The sequence below is a fragment of the Dromiciops gliroides genome, chromosome 1, assembly GCF_019393635.1.
Source record: "Dromiciops gliroides isolate mDroGli1 chromosome 1, mDroGli1.pri, whole genome shotgun sequence".
Lineage (NCBI taxonomy): Eukaryota > Metazoa > Chordata > Mammalia > Microbiotheria > Microbiotheriidae > Dromiciops > Dromiciops gliroides.
The window spans coordinates 93,806,101-93,826,585 of NC_057861.1; the positions used below are offsets into that span (position 1 = coordinate 93,806,101).

The 20,485-nt window shown below is 39.1% G+C and overlaps 1 pseudogene; it reads left to right on the forward strand.

Annotated features, from left to right (window-relative positions):
* The first annotated feature begins 2,082 nt into the window (after positions 1-2,082).
* LOC122746110 lies at positions 2,083-2,545 on the forward strand (annotated as a pseudogene).
* Positions 2,546-20,485: the final 17,940 nt, after the last annotated feature.

Sequence of the window (20,485 nt, forward strand, 5' to 3'; positions counted from 1 at the left end):
AAAATGTGCACAAAATTTTCTTTAAATGAGAAAAAGAAAAAACATTTGATTACAGAATCAATAAGGACTCACTGGAGACTATTGAGTGAGCAAGTGACATTGATATGTGTTTTAGTTAAATCACTGGCAATTATGTCAAGGATGGTTAGAAAGGGAAGGGACATGAAGGAGAAAAATATAGGAGGCTATTATAATAATCTGAGTGATATTGGCTTGAGCTAGGGTGGTGCTCATGTGAGGAGACTGGAAGATATTTGAGAAATGTTGTGGAGTTAGAAATGACGATATTGGGCAACTGTTGGAAATATGTGGACTGAAGGGAGAGTGAGCAGTTGAGGATGACAATCACGTTGCAAAAAAGTAACTGGATAGTGGTGTTATCAACAGTAATTGAGAAGTTTAGGATACATAAAGGTGAATTTGGGAGATAGGTAGGAAATAAGACAATGAGATCTATTATCAGTGCCAATCTATTCATGTCTGCTCATCCTGTGAATTTTATTCCGTCCCATTAAAAAGGAAAGAAGAAGGGGGCAGCTAGATGGCGCAGTGGATAAAGCACTGGCCTTGGATTCAGGAGGACCTGAGTTCAAATCCAGCCTCAGACACTTGACACTTAACTAGCTGTGTGACTCTGGGCAAGTCACTTAACCCTCATTGCCCTGCAAAAACAAAACAAAACTAAAAAAAAAAAAAAAAAGGAAAGAAGAGATGGAAAATGGTACTTTTACTCACTAGGCTTACTGCCTCTGAGTATGGGGTCTATCACAGGCCACCTGCCATGAGGAATAGAGTGAGAAAGTTCTGGAGAGAGACTAAAACCAAAGCAAAGAAACAAACAAACAAAAAAACCCTGAGGCATCAGGAAAGGTCTCTCATAGGAGATAACACTTAAGCTAAGTCCTAAGGCCTCTAGAAATTCCAAGAGGCAGAGATGAGAAGCATTCCAAGCAAGGGGAACAGTGGAATCTCCTGCACAAGACACAGCAAGTAAGCTACTTTGTCTTTAAAATATGCATCTCCTTCCTTTAGTCAATTTTTTTCTGCTGTGAATCATCATCCATTGTATGTCATGCATTCCACCATCTGTGTCTCTGACATTTCATTGTTTCAGCACCAAGAGCTGAACATAATACTATATATGTGGTCTAATGGAGGCACTGGATATCGATTCCTTTACCTATGCCTTGAGTGGCATAGGCTCTAATTTCCTCTCTCCTCTAGTTGCCCCTCTCTGGAAGTGTTCTGGTTTTTTCAATATCCTTCCTGAAATGAGGGGCCCAAAATTTATATCACCTCACTTGGACAAAGCATAGAAGTACTAGGGTCTCCCTCATTCTCAGATTTATTCCTCTCAATCTAGGATAATGCTAGCTGCTTGTTTTTTGTTTGTTTTAGCTGTCAGGTTGTTAACTCACAGTGATATTGCTGTCCACTAAAATCTTACACATATTTTTAAATAAATTCTTTTTTTAACCATGCCCAATAAATTTTTACATATGCACATATTTTTAATCTAAGTGTTAACATCATAAATGCTTTTCTTCCTTCCTTCCTTCCTTCTTTCCTTCCTTCCTTCCTTCCTTCCTTCCTTCCTTCCTTCCTTCCTTCCTTCCTTCTTTCCTTCCTTCCTTCCTTTTGTTCAATTTAATTTTATGTTACTAGATTTAGCTTATCATTCCAGACTGGTGAATAGTTTCTGTAAATGAATTTTGTTTTTATGCCTTAACCCTCTCTCCTACTTGTATCATCTATGAATATGCTAATTCTATAATCACTTCTGTACTGATCCTATACCTGAAGACTGGTAATGGCCAGGGGTAGTTTTATGAAGAAGTTAAGGGTCCAGGGACAGCTAGGTGGCACAGTGGATGGAGCACCGGCCCTGAAGTCAGGAGGACCTAAGTTCAAATCCAGCCTCAGAAACTTAACAGTAGCTGTGTGATCCTGGGCAAGTCACACAATTGCCTCACCAAAAAAAAAAAAAAAAAAGAAAAGAAAAAAAAGAAAAAAAGAGAAACATTGAAATATTTCTTCTTCCTCTTCCTCTTCCTCTTCGCCATTTCCTTGCCTGTCCCAGCCATGAAGTTCAATTTGTGCAGCTTCAGCGGGTATAAGATCTACCCAGGTCATGGGAGGTGCTACGCCCGCATGGACAGGAAGGTTTTCCAATTTTTGAATGCAAAATGTGAGTATGCATTCCTTTCAAAGAGGAACCCTCAACAGATCAATTGGACTGTCCTCTATAGAAGAAAGCACAAGAAGGGACAGACGGAAGAGATTAACTGTTGGGCAGTTAAATTCCAGAGGGCCATCACTGGGACTTCTCTTGCTAATATAATGGCCAAGAGGAACCAGAAACCTGAAGTTTGAAAGGCCCAATGAGAACAAGCCATCAGGGCTGCCAAGGAAGCAAAAAAGGCTAAGCAAACAACTAAGAAAACAGCTGCATCTGCTGCTAAGGCTCCTACAAAGGCAGCACCTAAACAAAAAAAATGTGAAGACAGTGAAAGTTTCTGCACCCTGAATTGATGGAAAACATTAATTGTCTACTAAATAGGACTAAGTAAAATAAAATTTAAAGCAACAACAACAAAAAAAGAAATATTTCTTCACCTCCTCCTTTATTGCACTTGTTTCTTTCTCTTTGAAGTAGAGCACACCACACCCTCCTCTTAATTGGGAGCCCTGGCTACCTGGATTCTGCTTATTATTATCCTGTGGTTCTACACTCAAGCAAAGAATAACTTTGGCCATTGTAAAGATTACCAGATTTTATGTCTGGTAAGAAAGTTTGGTAAGAAAGTTTCCATCCTGGCTCTGATCTTGTTTTGAGAATGACTCAGATTTAGTGGGAAACAAGTGTTTTGGCTGTGCCTCAAGAACAGAGCCTGTTGTCACCCAAGACTTGGGACAGCACGCTCTTCTCTCTAAGGCCCTGCTATCCCCCATTCCCAAATCTGTCTGCTGTTGGCTTGAGGACAAATACTAAACCAAACACGTATGTGTCAGATATGCAGAGCTGTGTTTGCAGCTGCTAATCCATCTGTGGAAGGCCAAAGCTGCCAACCTGCCACCGAGAAGGGAAATCCATTTCCCACTCAGTTTAATTCTGCTTAGCCTCCCTAGTTTCCTTTAGGAAGTTTCTTCCTTGTCTAGTGAAGCTGTCCCTTGGCCTTGGATGAAGGAAGACCTGAATCATAAGTTTAGGGTTCAAGAATGCTGATTTACCAGGTAAGCAATCAGCATAATTACTGAGGATCCATTGTGTGCAAATCATATAGTTCCAGTGTTTCAAATGATCTTTTGTAATGCTTCTTTAATCCTGTTTTCTGCCTGTTAATGCCTTTAAAATCCCATTTTCCCCTCTAAAATATATTAAAATGATATTCATACTTAAAGAGTTCATGATAAAACAAAAGAGGTTAGAGGAAGAGGAAGGAGGGAGGGAGCGTGTAGAGCAGAAGGGGAGAAGGAGGGCAGTTAGGTTGCAGAGTGGATAGAGCACTGGTCCTGGAGTCAAGAGGACCTGAGTTCAAATCCAGCCTCAGATACACAGTAGCTGTATGACCCTGGGCAAGTCGCTTAACTCTGATTGCCTTAAAAAAAGTAGAAGAAGGGGAGACAGAGAAAGAGTATATGCAAACTATTGTTGTACTCACATTAAGGATATTCCCCAACACTTAATCCCATTCACAGGCCAGGTTCCCAGAGGACATCTATTTCTCCTCTTAGAGCTGTGGAGATAACCCTAAGAAGCTGTGAGAATTACCAATGCTCTTGTTCATGAGCTCCTATCTAGTGCACTCCCCACTGGCTAGGAACAATAAACAATTAGCTTTCTGAAAGGGATATTTACTGAGACGGTATAGTAAGAATAGTTGACACAAGGAGCAATTCCTGCAAAAGTCTGGGACAAAATTGTTCACATTAAAGACAAAGTCCTTGGGAAAAATGGGTTAAAGCTTAAGATAAAATCCCAGCTCCTGGTTCCTGGAAGTCTTTTTATTCCCTTTTTGGAGTCCTCATGAAGTTGTTTTTAGGTGCAGCTCTCTGCTGGGCTCTGAGTTTAATGGATCTTATAAAATCCAGAAGATGTCTCTCTTCAGTGTCTCTAGTTTGTCCTCCTTGTATTTTCAGTTCCAGATGGTGACACTCTTATCAATGTCAGCCACTGCCACTGGGAAAGACTGCTATAATTTCCAGTGGATATGGTGATTAATAACAAAGAGAACTCCAGATCTTCTAACATTCTGAAAATCATGAAGTTATCACCTGGACAATGGTGTTGGGGAGGGAGAGGGAGCAGACTCAGTCCTTTCCCACTTCACTTCCCTTCCAGCGATTCCTTTAACTACCACTAGACTGTCCAGTTGTTTCAACTCCTCCTGCAAAGCTCATTTTGCACTGGCTTGCTGTATACACTTATGTATAGGCATATTACATATAAAGTACATATAAATATGTATATGTTCATATAATATTTAACTATTTAACAAAATTAATATACATATATGTGTATGTGTATATGTAGAGTCAGAGAGCAAATACTTGTTTTCTCTGTCTTTCTGTCTTTTTCTCTCCCTACTCAGAGATATATATGATTCTTTCAATTAATCCTAATATATCCAAAGATCAAATCACTTCAACTGCCAAATTTATTAAAGTTTGTTTGTACCTCACTTACACCTCAATCAAGATAATGACTCAATCAAGAATCTGTATTTAATAAGGGTGGGTGGATCCCTATTCTTACATTAGATATGCAGGCAATGACCATTAAATGACCATTTTCAAAACATATGACAATGGTATAATGGAAGAAAGACTTGATAGAATGAGGAGATGGCTTCTATCTATGACTCATTTTACTCTCTGAGTATGGGCAAGTCAGTCAGTAAGCATTTATTGAGCACCTACTATTGTATCACACACTGTGCTAAGTACTAGTGTATGGAGCAAACTGCCTCAGTTTACCCAAATAACTCGAGGAGACCACCAAGTCAAGCAGAGACAGATTTATTACATCCTCATGAGGATGGGCAAAACCCAATTACACATTGAAGTCTTGCAAAGATATGCCCAATCCTCTAGGCTTTTATAGTAATCTTGAAAAGGACTGTCCCCACGTACACCTAGGGTGGATGAGCTCACAATCTAACATCCAATCCTGTCTCACCCAGGGTGTGTATGGAGACATGCATACGTATTCCAGGGACAAGGGGGAAAAGGGGAGGGGGAACAAGGTCAAACCAAAGGAAAAGGAAACAGGGGAGTGAGAGTCAGATGTTTCAGATCTCACAGTTCCCACTGACTCCCCTCTCCAGGCCCCTGTCTCTAAAGATAAGGATGACAGGGTTAAAATTTATCTTTGGTTATGTTGGGAAGAAAAGAATAATCCATTGTTGGGACCCCAGGGCCAAGGGGATTCTGCTCTGAGAAAAAAAAAAAAAAACAATGTCACTTAACATCTGGTCTCAACTCAATTGGCTGCATCCTGTGCTGAGCCCCATCCTTTCTTCTTGAGTCCCGAGTACTGAATTGGTGGGCAAACTCCCTGACCCACTGACTGGGGTTCTGACACATGATGGATTGCAGACAAAACTAATATGTAGCTGACAAGTGGGGAGACTGAGCAGAAGTAAAAATACTGTTAATTGGCAATAAAACTTAAAGGAGACAGTGAGAATTTGACAAGCAATAAACTTCTAAACAAACTATACTGGGGCAGGGCTGGGTACCTTCCAAACCCCATCCTCAGAGTTTAATCTGACTCAAATCCATAATCATATCATACACTAGGCTACAAAGCAAAAAGGCAAAAGAAAGCCCCTGTTTTCACAGTCTCATGGGGAAGACCGTATGCAAACAAGTATGTGTGAACAAGCTTTCTCTCTGTCTCTTTATCTGTCTTTGTCTCCATGCATACATACACATACATATGTACATACATACATGCATACATACATACATACAAAAACATAGAATATATTAGAGAAAATCAATGGAGGGATGGTACTAGCATTAAAAGGGATCAGAAAATGCTTCTTATAAAAGATGGAATTATAGCTTGTACTTGAAGGAAGCTAGGGAAATTAGGTGGCAGCGATGAGAAGAGAGTATTCTAGGCATGGGGAACAGTGAATGAAAATGCCTAGAGCATAGAGATGGAGAGTATTCTGGGAAGAACAGATAGGAGGACAGTGACATTGGATCTTAGAGTATGTGGGTATGTGCAAGGTATAAGAAGGCTGGAAAGGAGGGGGCCAGGTTGTGAAAGGCTTTGAATGAGAAACAAAGGGTTTTATATTTCACTTTAGAAATGATGGGGAGCTATGGGAGTTTATTAAATAGGGAGATGATATAGTAAAATCTTTACTTCAGGAACTTTTTAATTAGACAGCTAAATGGCGGGTAGACTGCAGAAGGAAGATACTTGAAACGAGATCAACCAGAAGAGTATTGCAGTACTCCAGCCATGATGGCATGAGGGCTTACCCCAGGATGGTAGTGGTATCATTGGTGAGGGTGGGGAGGTCAGATATGAGAGTTGTTGGGAAGGCAAAATTATCAGGCCTTAGAGACAGATTGGATATGAGGGGAAAGAGTGAGGAGTTGTGGACAAGTCAGGATATTTCTCTACATCTCAGTTTCTTTATCTGGAAAAGGAAGAATTTAGACAATTGATAATTACCAATGATTAAGGATTATTAGTAATTTTCCCAAACCTAAAATTCTATTTTTAATGTTTTAATATTCTATGTTCTAAGTTCCCTCCCAGCTCTAGCACTCTAACATCTAAAGTCATAGAATCATAGGTTTAGAGCTTAAAAGGCATTTCAAAGCTTGCCTAGTTTAGTCCTCTTTTTTTTAACACATGAGGAAAACTAAGTCCTAGAGAGGTAAAATCACTTGTCCAAGGTCACAGAGGTAGTAAATTAAAAATTTAGTGTCCTATCTCAGACTTTCCAACTCCAAGTCCAGCATTCTTTTCACTTTACTGTTCTGGCCTTCCATCTCTATGAGTATGTATCCTAACAATTATTCCAAGGTACCTTCTAGCCTGAAGTCTATATTCTAAAGTCCCTTCTAGCTCAGAAATTCTGCAATTCCAATATAGCTGTATTTTTCATTAACAAGGCAAGATCAAAAACAAGAAAGCCCTGGCATATGGCCTTTCTGGTGCTGAAACAATGATTTCAGTCTTTATTTCTGCATAAGAAATCCATTTGAGACAAACGTTTCTTTGTGGTTTATTTTTTCCTGAATTTTAGTTCTGCACATAGAAGGAGATAAGAGGAGGGGGAGAGTAGATTTAAGAAAAATGAATACTGGAAAATCTTGATTAACAAAAGAGGAATTAGGAAATGGAGGATTCTAAAGAATGAGTTTTCTGGTTAGGGCTGAAACAGTAATCCCCATGTTAAAAATTAATTTTATTCATTCAACCAAATAATTAAGTATGGCTAAATCAGAAGCAACATACTAAATATCTAGGGGTTAACATGATGAAGAAGAAAAGTCTCTTCTCTTACGGGGATTACAGCACAAGTGTGTGTAAGATGGGAAGGAGTAGAGAGGCAGGAGGATAGTGATAAAGCACGTATACCAGTAAGCATGACATAATTAATTTAAAATGGGATATGTGTGTAAGAGAACTACAAAAATGCTATGAGAGCAGATGGAGAAGGAGAGGCCTCTTCCAGCTGAAGAATTCAAGGGTGGCTTTGTGAAGGAGCTGGCCTTTGTACCAGGTTGTGAAAAATGAGTAGGATGTCAACAGCTAGAGATGAACTGGAGGTGGAGGGTGGAAGAGAGGCTGAAAACCCTTCAGCATAAGGAGAGGTGAAGGCCATTGAATTCAGAATCGTCCTCTTTGAAGTCACTGGCAGCTGCTTTCCCCCCTTATTACATATTAGAAAATGGAACTTCAAGATTTCAACTTGTATGGGGAAGACTGTGAAGTCAATGATATCCAAGACAAGCAATTTTGATGGGATGAGGAGGAACACAGCAGGAAGCCTTTCCTAGGGAAGGCAGCCATGGATAAAGGGGAGTAGAGAAGGTAATCTGGGCATCTTAAGTATACTGCATGTCTTTGAAGGAGGAGATATCTTTTACAAGGGCAAGATATCACTAAAAACAAATTTTATATTTTCAATTTTATAAATACAGTTAAAACACTTACCTCATAATATCTGTGTGAGGAAGATAATACAAATATTGTTACTTTGCAGGTAAAGATACTGAGGATCAAAGAAATAAAGTAACTTGCACAGCTCTACTATCACCAGAACTGGAGGCACAGAACAGGAAAAAGTGAGAAGAAAGAAAAAAAAGTGTAGAGAAGAAATGTGAAGAGTAGGAATACAGAAAAGACAGTGGGCATAAGAAGCAGTGATGGGGAAGGTGAGGGGGCAGGGAGACAAGATAAACAAATCAGAAAAGGACAGAAGTACAAGATACTTTAGTGGAACAATAAATAATCCTGTATCCTTCCATATCCTTGGAGTCCATAATTGTATTAACAACAACAATCATTTCCACGTCCAAGATACTATCAGTTCAGTCTTAGTCCAAAAGACCTAAGTTCAAGTTCTACCTTTGACACATACATACTTTGTGACTCAATTTCTAAACCTCTCAGAAGCCCTAGAATATTCTCTATTTTCTGACTGGCAAATGCCAATCTACATTGGTAAGATGGCTTTCTTCACCAGGGGGAGTTATGAAATTATGAATCCAGTCTAAATATGCCTGTGTCAGGATGGTTTGCAATGCATTTTCTCCATAATAACCTATATTAGGTATCTAGTGTGAGGATTGTCTCATTTCAAAGATGAGGAAACTGAGGCTAAGTGCCTTAGAGGTGGTAACTTCTCTGTGATTAAAACAGAGCTAGCTGATAGATGTGTGATACAGGATTGTGACATACAAGTTATCCTAAAATCAAGCCCTGCTCTCTATCCACTATTCTGAACTGCTTTCACTAACAACATTTCATGATTCAATTAAATTTGGCCCACTTTTATGAAAACATATGCTATGTGTAGGGAACTATGCTCAACACTGACAATACAAAGATGAAAATATTGCACAATGCTTGCCCTCAGGACACTGGAATCTAATATGCTTGTATGATGAAAATTGTACAAAAATAAGTAATCCAATGGCCTTTTCTGAATCTTTATCACTGACTTCTCTGCAGCCTTTGACATTGTTGATCACCCTCTTCTTGAAATTGTCTTCTCTTGGGTTTTATGATACTAATCTCATCTAGTGTTCCTCTTATACAGCTTACTATTGCTCAGTTCCCTTTCCTGGATCCTCATCCAATTCCCATCTGCTAAATGTAGGGTTCCCCAGTATTCTGTCCTGGACCTCCATCTCTTTTTCTTCCATACTATTTTACTTGGTAGTGTCATTATCTATAATGGTTTCAATGATCTTCTCTATGCTCATGATTTTAAAATCTTCTTGTCTATCCCTAACCTCTTTGCTGATGTCCAGTCTTACAGCTCTATTCGTCCATTAGATATCTCATAGATATCTTAAACTTAACACATCCCCAAATGAAAATTGATATTTCCCCTCAAATCCTCCTCTCTTCTTAAACATACCATATAGTTTCAAGGGTACCACCATCCTCCCAGGTACCCAGGATAAAAACCGAGGTGTTACCTTAGACTTTTCATGCTCTCTCATCTTCCATATCCAATCAGGTTATCAGGTCTTGTTGTTTCTATCTTTGTTATATATTTTGTATAATCCCCCTTTTCTCTGACTCTGCTACCACCCTGGTGGCCCCCATTGCCTCACACCTATTGCAATAACCTTCTGGTTGGTGTCTCTGCCTCAAGTGTCTCTCCACTCCAATCCACATTTTACTCAACTGTCAAATTGCTTGTCCTAAAATTCATCTGAATACTCTAGTGGCTCCTTATTACCTCCAAAATCAAATATAACAACCTTTGTTTGGCTTTTAAGATACATCATACTGTTTGGGGTTTGACCTTTCCAATCTTAGAGCTTATTCACCCATGTGTACTCTGTAATCCAGTGACAATAGCTTCATTCTTGTTCCTTGTAAATAAAACTCCTCCTCCCAACTCTGGACATTTTCCCTGGCTGTCTCCCATCCCTCTGTTCTCCATCTTTATTTCTGTATCCTAGCTTCCCTTGTTTCTTTCAAGTTTCAGCTGAAATCTGATTTTTCTGTAAGAAGCCTTTTCCAGCCCTCCTTAATCATATTGCTTTCTCTTTGAGTCTGCCTCCAATTTATTACACAATATTACATATGCTATATACAGCATTATTCAATATATCATCTATCTATATATCTCTATATATGTATGTATCTATCTATCTATCTACTTTTATATAGTTGTTTGCATGATGTCTCCTCCATTAGACTGTGATAGCAGGGGCTAATTTTTATCTTTCTTTGTATCCCTAGAACTTAGCACAGTGACTGAAACAGTAGGTGCTTTATAAGTGTTTACTGACTGATTAGGTCATAATTCAGGGCATAGGAGAGATCAAACAGAATGGCCTGAGAGATCTGAAGAAGTTAAGGAATTGGTAGTTATAAGGATAAGCCTGAGTCATCAGTAAAATATTTCAACAGGTTTGATGTTCTCTATCTACTATATCAAGGAAACATGATGGAGAATATTTTACATAGATTGTCATCAAATGTCATTTTCTTTAAATACAGGAAAGCAGTGTGATGTTGGAAAGGGAAGAATGAGTAAAGATATCTGGATTTTAGTCCTGGTCCTGCCACTAATTCCCTTTGTCACCTTTAATGATTCATTTCCCATCTCTGGGCCTCAGTTTTCTAATCTGGAAAATGACTTTATTTTTTAAGCCTGAATATATAGATTGAAATAGTAAAAGGATGTAAGATCCAAGTTCCTTGTTTTACCAATTAACAAGGGAGAGGAGGAAGAGAGTGAACACACATTTATTAAGTACCTACTATGTACAAAGCATTGTGATAAATGCTTTGTAAAGATCTTATTTAATGAATCCATCTACTACTGTTGCTCTAGCCACAGTGTTACATGGGTAACATCTTTCTCCAAGAGGCAATTTTGTTCAGGAAATTCCCTCCCCTATTAATAAAAGTCTGAGCTCCATATTAGAAATTTGGAATTTTTTAAATTAGGAGTCACTTATATGAGGTAATTCTCATTGTCTTCCTTTATAAGTTTCTCTCAGTACCTTTCTATTGGCATTGTCTAGGAAATTTTTCTTCTCTGGCTTAAAAGTTAGGTCCTGAGACCATGATGCCTAGCAAATTTGGGGAATTAAAATCCATCCTCCTTTATACAGTAAATTGGGATTCTGGAGCATTATCCATGAACAGCTCATTTAAGCCACATAGGCTAAGACATGCCTGTATCAGTCATTTGGTTCTTCAAGCCTCTAATGTTCCTAACCATCTAACCTATTTCCATCTCTTGGGTAAGGAAGTTTCATTCTCATCCCTCTCATTACTGACCTTTGCTCAGAATGTTCAAGGTGCCAATAACATTTAACTCCCAGGTACCCCTGTACCAAGGTAACCATTATCACTTCTTGGAAGGGGGAGGGAGAGAAGCAAGTGCTCCACATTTGAAGGCTTTACAGACGTCTTTCTTCTACCCTATTAGATCTTTTCTGCTGTTAACTGCTCAGTCTTATGAGCAGGAAAAATTGAAATAGAGCTCAGTTCAATAACCTTCCTTTATAGTTATAGGGCAGGACAAAGTAGAAACCCTTGATCAAAGAGTTAACCTTCTTGAATTTTAATCCCTGAAACCAGTGAGGACCTCACTCACCAGAAACCAATCAGGAATTTTCAAATACTCTTAACAAAATGCCAGTGCATGTGTCCATACATGATGGGGGTGGGGAGAGGTTCAAAATGATTGATCTAAGTAAATCCCCCTTGGCAAATCCCCTCCTTACTGAGACATATCAATTAGAAAATAATAAGTGCATTGAGTCTTTTGAAATAAGACTGGGGGAAAATAACTTAAGGGCATCAGAAAGAACTTCATGATAGTGGCAATGGAGATGGGTCTTGAAGAATGGGACATATTTCAAAAGGCAGAAAAAGAAGTGAGGAGTTTTAGGGACAGGATGAGTATATGTGTAGAGGTAGGAAATGTGATTCTTTTTTTAATCATCTAGAGTCAGAGGAAAAACATGTTTTTGGAAAGGTACTTGTCTCACAATTCATGCTGGAGTATTCACTGGGGGAGAGAATAAGGAGTAAGGAGAATAGAAAAAGAAAGAGTTGTTAGAAATATCCCTATAAAGGGCCCTGTTGGGAATGGATATTGAATAGATAGATCTGCTGAGACTTGGCAAAAATAGGATTAGAGGTAATAGAGATGGAGAAGACTTAGCTAGACAGTCATTCTGGGTTGTTCTCTATTTCAAAATTGTTCCCTGCAATGCACTGTCTAGTTATTTGTTAGGATTGTTATGATCCTAACAGACTGCAACTGTGTAGGAAATAGCTTGACTCCCAAGCTCTGACAACCTTTAATTCAATCCTGATAGTTCTTTTGTAGCCCAGGCAGATTCCATAGAGAAGCACATGTATCTGGCTGGCTTGGTGGCCCATTTCTGCAGGATTATACAAAGAAGCAACATTCACAAGGCAGACATTTATAAGTCTAGAGATGTGCGGGGGGCAAAAGGCTTTCACTTCTTTTCTTTTTTTTTTTTTTGGTGATGCAATTGGTGTTAAGTGACTTGCCCTGGGTCACACAGCTAGTATGTGTCAAGTGTCTGAGGCCGGATATGAACTCAGGTCTTCCTGAATCCAGGGCCGGTGCTCTATTCACTGTGCCACCTAGCTGCCCTGGTTTTCACTTCTAAAAGGTACGACCTTTGTAAACCAGCAAAGTGGTGCTGTCTGAAAGTCTTTCTGGTTAATTGGGCAGAGAGGGTGATTCCACACCAGGTGTAGGACCTGCAGCTTTAGGATCATAGACAAAACATGTCTGGAAATATGGATGTAAATGGTTTTCTTGGGTCAAAATCTCTAGACTGGCCTTCACTGAGTTAGAACATGAGGTGTGGCATGAAGCAATGTAGTACTATGCATTGGACATCCTACTGGTAAGATAAAATCAGGTACCTCCATCCCCTGGTTTCCTTCATTCTGAAGCAACTGGGTGTTACAGTGCATAGAGTTCTAGGCCTGGGGTCAGGAATGAGTTAAAATCTGGCCTCAGACACTTATTAACTATGTGATCTTGGGCAAGTCACTTAACCTATTTGCCTCAGTTTCCTCAATTATAAAATTAGCTTAATTATAGTACCTGCCTACCAAGAATATTGTGAGGACTAAATGAGATCATATTTGTGAAACACTAAGCATCGTGCCTGGCACATAGCAGGTGCTAAATAAATATTAACTATTATCATTAATTATCATTATTTGAAAAAACTGCTTTGAAAGTCTTCCCAGGGTCTCTGGTTAGACATATTATTACCTTTATTTTTTTTTTACACAAGCTTACTAACATACCATGTATCACTAATGGCGATGTTGTGCTTTCTTCTTTCTCTTGTCCCCCTGTTTTCTCTTGTAGTAGGTAGGGGTAAGGGGTTTAGAGGGGTTAGTTTGAATAGGTACTCAGGCTGCTATATCTTCATGAGCCACCAGGTGGCATTGTAAAGTTTCCATACATGCTCACTTTCACTGTGCATGCACAAGTAAGACCTAGCAATGTGTACCTCTCTCTAGGCTTTCCCTTCTAGTACTTTCCATGTGAACCCAAAATTGAGGGGGAAGGATATTGCCATAATAGTTCAAAACATGCTTGGCTCATGAGCACCTTCTAACTCAGCTCTATGACGTTCCTTCCCCTCCACAGTTGGTCTTCACCTAAGAATCTTCTAAAACTAAGTCAAAAGCAATAGTACAGCTTTAAAACATAACAGTGGTTTTGCCACATCTGGTAAAGACTGGATTTTTGGACTCCTCCTACCCTGTCTTCAGCATCTCTTTTTGAGGATATGCATAAAGGACTCTGTTTAGGGTTTTTTTGTTTGTTTGATTTTTCTTAAACCAAGCACTTCTTGCTATCAAAATGACAAGGGAGGACGGGAAAGCACTTCATCACCCCTGAAATCTTCATTTCTATGTCCACAGTGAGCACCACTCAAACGTCTGGTTGCAAGGTATGGCAAATCTGCTGCTTTATACCTTCACAGGTTGGTGCCTGGGAGTCTGGTTACTCATGGGGTCAGGTGATTTTTTGGCATTTATTGGCAGTGTTATCATCAGTCAAATTGAAAGGGCGACTGTTGGCAGAATGCAAGCTGCAAGCTCAACCCCCTTAAGAGAGAGAAAGACTAATAGAAAGATGCCAAGCATTGTGTTGTCTTTTTAAAAATCCCACCAGAGCTTGTGACCTATGGCAATCCTGACAGCTGTCCTTCAGTATATCTGAGCCTGGAGCTAAATAACTCTACACTTACATGTCTTCTCTAGTGCATAAAGACAGAAAAAAATGATAGCTGCATACAAAAGTAGAAGTAGCTATAATACTAATTTATCTTTAAGAAACATTTTAAGGTTTTCATATTGTTTTCTTCACAAATCCTATGTCTAGATACAATTTGTTCCTCACCTGTCTTTCTGAAGTGATACCATATTATTTGCCCCTAGCACACTTTTCCTGACAATGAGACTTCCCTACTTACTACACTTCATGTGGCATTTCATCTCTCACTTTGTACTTTTGCATTAGCTGCACCTTGTGCCTGAAGTGATTTCCTTTCTCATTTTCATCTTACAGAAGTCTATCTTCCTTCAAAACACAACTCAAATACCACATCCTACAAAGTTCCTTCCTGGTCCCCTCACTGTTAGTGGTCTGCCTCAGCCTCAATTTACTTGGTATATTCTGACCTGTCATATCTCTAGCTTCTGTTTACCACCATCTTAGATAAATGAGTTGATTTTCTAATCTCTACATGTGTGGCATTTAATGGAAAGGGAGTCAAAGATTGGATAGGTAGACTTGGAGCACTTCTTCATTAAGAGATAGCCATGAGGAGCATATATTAAACCTAAAAAATATCTTTCCAAGACTAAGAATATGTTGGAGAGACAGATAGATATAGTTATATCCTGTCAACTTTTCTTTGAGGAGAGCAGTGTGGTTAGCCTCTGGCAGGAATCATTCTCCCTTAGAGAAGAGTGGGTGAAGAATATCTTGTGTTGTTGTTTGGTTGTTACAATCATGTTTGACTCTTGGCATTTTCTTGGCAAAGATACTGGAATGGTTTTCCATTTCCTCCCCTGTCTCTCCAGCTCATTTTATAGATGGGAAAACTAAGACAAACAGGGTTAAGTGACTTGTCCACAGTTGCCCAGCTAGTGTCTGAGGCCAGATTTGAAATAAAAAAAGATGAGTCTTCCTGAATTCAGGCTAAGCACTCTATCCACTGTGCCATCTAGCTATCCCATGAAGATACTAAAGATTCATGTCTCCTCTATGTGACTCATATCTAGACAGAGCTACGTGAATACATATAACCTACACAGGCAGCATAATGAGATCAAATAAAATACTATTTGTAAAGAGTTTAGCACAGTGCCTGACGTACAATAGGCACTTTATAAATGTTTGTTCCCCTACTCCTTTTCTTTCTTCCATAACTGTCCAACTCAATGCACAAATATGTATGTGTATACATATACATATACACATATAGTCATAGATGAAGCAACAATTACTGAGAAAAGATATATGATTTGCCCAATGTCACAGAGCTGGTGTCAGAACCAGGATTAGAAAGCACTTTTTCTTGACTTTGGAACTTCATAAGAGTAATGATCTCATGGGTGTGTATTTCCTTTCCATAGACATATAGCATAACCCTTTCATGCCATAGTATAATTCTATGATTCTCTGCCTCCATGTGCATTTGTTTCTTCATTCCCCTTATCTACCAGGCTTCTGATTCTTGCTCATTTTTACACAAGATTGGCAAGTAGTCTTTAAGTAATTGTTTATCTGTTGCCACTGCTGACTCAAAGTCCTGAGGAGGCCATGGAAATGAGATACCTGTGCTACCTAGACTACTCCATTGGTATATGATGCACAACTCTATCTTGACAATGAGCTTTCCCAGATTACCTTGCCCAGTATCTCTATGGTGGCCTCTTTAATCAAGCATGTCTAGCACACAGAAATCTGTTTTAAATGGTTACCTTTATGCTCCTTCTCTACAACTCCGGATTTTGATCCTTATCTATTAATTTGCTCATGGTATCAGCCTTTCTGTGTAAATCATGTACTCATTTTGACCTTATTTTAGTATATGGCATGAGATATTAGTCTATACCTAGTTTTTGCCCTACTGTAGTCCAGTTTTCCCAGAATTTTTGTCAAATAATGAGTCTTTGTGCTAAAAGCTTGGATCTTTGTGTTTATCATATACTAGATTACTACAGTCATTTACTATAGTCTAATTTGTACCTATTCTATTCCACTGATCCACCACTCTATTTCTTAGCCAGTACCAGATTGTTTTGATAATTAATAATTTATAATGCAGTTTTATATCTGATAAGGGTAGAGCACATTCTTTAGCATATTTCCATTGATTCCTTTGATATCCTTGAGGTTTTATCCTTATTTTTTTAGATTTATAAAATAATTTTGATGGTTTGATAGGTATGGCACTAAATAAATAAACTTAGGTAGGATTGTCATTTTTGTTATATTGGCTCAGCCTACCCACGAACAATTCCAAATTGCTTTCCAAAATAGTTGTATCATTTCAAAGCTCCCAAAACAATGCCTTAGTATTCCTATCATCAGCTTTCCATTTTTGTCATCTTTGCCAATGTGTGACTTAGTGCAGATATTATTATTTCCAACTTTTAATAACAAAACTGAGGCCCAGAGAGATGAGGCAAGTAACTTACCAATGGCTAGTAAGAAGTAGAGCCAGAAATTAAATTATCAGAATTTTCTTACCCTCAGTCCATTGCTCTTTACTCCACCAATCAGCCTCTAAGATGCTAGGACCAAAAGCTGTAATGACAAATTCTTTTATCGCACCGCAGCCCTGATTTACTATTTTATTCATTTGGAGTTATTATATTTATATAACTCCCTCTACAGATGCAGATCACCAATTCTTAGTATAATTTATTTACACATATTATCTCATTTGATTCTCACAACAACACTGTGAGGTAAGTGCTATTATTACTTCCATTTTACAGATGAGGAAACTAAGATGTGTGGTAAAAAATGAAAGCTTTTAACTAAAATTTAAGAGTTGGCTAAACAATAACTGAAGGACACTAGTTTTTGAAGGACCGCCCTTTTGGGGAGGAGACCATGACGAACAGCCGTTCGCCTGCTGATACTCGGGAGAGGGTGACCAAGCACTCTACTTCCGGGGTGCAAGTTTAAAAACAAGGAGAAAATGGAAGTGGTCTCTCTCTTGCTCTGCACACTTGCCTTATGGAAACTTTACTGTCCCCAACTGAGATTATAGATATTATCTCAGCAGGAAATGTCCTTGTTGCGAAGGGTCAGGCCATTATGACGTGGCCTCTAAGGGATCCGGAGTGGAATTATAATAACGACAGGGAATTCCAAGAATTAAAAGACACTAGGGGGGCGGCTAGGTGGCACAGAGGATAGAGTACCGGCCCTGGAGTCAGGAGTACCTGAGTTCAAATCCAGCCTCAGACACTTAACACTTAGTAGCTGTGTGACCCTGGGCAAGTCACTTAACCCCAATTGCCTCACTAAAACAAACAAACAAACAAACAAACAAAAGACACTAGGGAAACACTTCTGAAGGGAATGGAATTATGCTCTAGAAAACCCCAAAACTGGATGAAATTTATAAGCACATTTCAGGAGGCTAATGAAAGACCAAGCAGATTTTACGATAGGCTTTGTGAGGCTGCCAGGCAATATACCAGATTGGATCCAATTGATTTAAAATTCTTATATTGTCCTCAACATGTTTATTTGTAATTCACTGCCAGAAATATGCAAATATTTTCTGACACAATGTCCAGATTGGAAGACCTTCACAGCTGATAGAATTAAGGACCTTGCGAATTATGTCTTTGACTCACATGAGGAAAGTCCAGATGGCCCCAAATAGAGCATTCTGGTGCTAGAAATTCCTAGTCAGCCATCTGAACACCAGAACAAGGGCACTAAGGTGTGTTATTGCTGTGAAAAGGAGGGGCAGACATTGAGGGAATGTAGTACTTTGACAAGAAAATTTAATTACAAGCAAAATCAAAATAGAAATAGTTCTTTTTGGAGGAATACAAAGGGAGAGTATCAGAATAACTATAGACCCTATCAGAGGAATACAGAAAGACAGTACCAGAATAATGGTAACCAAGGTCTCCCTCAGAGGAGGGCACAGGAATGACAGGGCCATGGGGAGGAATGGAACATAGATAATGAAAGCCATATATTCCCAGATCCAGATTTTTTGAATGCCCTTGTACCAGTCCATTCACCTCCCTAGAGTAAAGAACCGCATGTCACCCTAAAAGTGGGGGAGACTTATTAGGATTATCTGCTAGACACAGGAGCTTCTAAATCAGTATTGGTAAGCAAACCAGACCCTGGGTGTAGACCTGTAGGATTTTTGAATGTAGTAGGAGTCTCAGGAAAATCCCAGAGAGTGGCAAAATTGAACCCTCGCATGGTATCTATGGGGCCCTTAACAGTGGAACATTCATTCTTACTTATGCCTGATGCCCCTGTAAATTTATTAGGTCATGATCTCCTTTGCAAGCTTAGAGCAACCATATCTTGTGCTACAGATGGGGCTGTCTCCCTACAATTGCCAGAGGATACTGTTCATTTATTACCAATTTTACTTACAGAAGCTCAAGGAACAGTAGGGGAGGTATCCAAAATTCCCTCAGACATTCCTGAGTCTTTATGGGCCTCATCCCCTACTAAGGTGGGGCTCCTTAAGTCTGCCATGCCTGTTACCTTTAAGATTAAAGTGGTACCACCCCCCCCCCCTCCATTCCACAGTATCCATTGTCTAGGGAAGCAATAGATTAATAATTATAGGGATCACCCCTATAATTGAGGCTTTGAAAAGCCAGGATATTATTATTCCATGTCATCACTCTCCATGCAATACTCCCATTTTGCCAGTTAAAAAACCCAATCCTGGGCCAGATAGTAAACCTGTTTATCGTTTTGTGCAAGATTTTAGAGCAATTAACAATTGTGTTATCCCTAGACATGCTATAGTGGCTTCCCCTTCTACGATAGTGTCCTCGATTCCATGTGAGGCTACATGCTTCACAGTGGTAGACCTCTGCTCTGCCTTTTTCTCCATACCAGTACATGAGGACTTTCAATATTTATTTGCTTAAACCTATAAAAGTACACAGTGGACCTGGACTAGACTCCCACAGGGATTTGTAGACAGTCCCATATTATTTTCCCAAATTTTACAGCAGGATCTGGCCTCCATTACCTGTAAAGGCTCCACACTAATACAATATGTTGATGACTTACTTTTGGTCTCCCCTAATGCTGAAATTTGTCAGGAAGATAGCCGTCACTTACTGTTGGAGCTGCATAAGAGAGCATACAAGGTATCCAAGTCAAAAGTACAATGGTGTTTGCCCCAGGTAAAGTGACTTGCCAGGGCCAAAAAGCTAGGAAGTGTCTGTGGGATGATTCAAACTCAGGTCTTCCTGTCTCCAAATCTAGCACTCTATGCACCAAATCACCTGGCTACCTGCATCCATAACACTGGGCTTATACACTTCTTACCGTGTGAACCAAAGTAACTTACTTTCTCTTGCCTCATGGCAAGAATGATACCTTCCTCAGAGGGTTGTTTTGAGGATCAAATGAGATATATTTGTAAGTATTTTATAAGCATTAGAGCACTTGATATATGCTAGCTACTGTTAGCATCATCATAGATTTAGAACTGAAAGCAGGTATATGCTTAAGCCAGCTTGAACTGATTCATGGGAGCTAATTATTAAATTTTTACAATGAACATTGAATATACATGAAATTGAATGATACAACAGATAAGGGCTTTATTTATTGTTTTGCTGATGGTCTAGACTCAAGGAAGTGGTGGATAAAATGTTAATCATGCAAATTAAACTTAAAAATGTGTCCTCTACATCTTATTTTTTTTTTCTAGAGTTATTTGTTAAATATTTATCAGTACACCATTAACTGGAAGAGATCTTAAAATCCATCTAGTAACACCCTCCCTTCCCCTTGCCATTTTAAATATGTGAATTTAAAAAGTCTCAGAGAGGGGACAGCTAGATGGCGCAGTGGTTAAAGCACCGGCCCTGGATTCAGGAGTACTTGAGTTCAAATCTGGCCTCAAACACTTGACACTTACTAGCTGTGTGACTCTGGGCAAGTCACTTAACCCCCATTGCCTAAAAAAAAAAAAAAAGTCTCAGTGAGATTAGAAATCA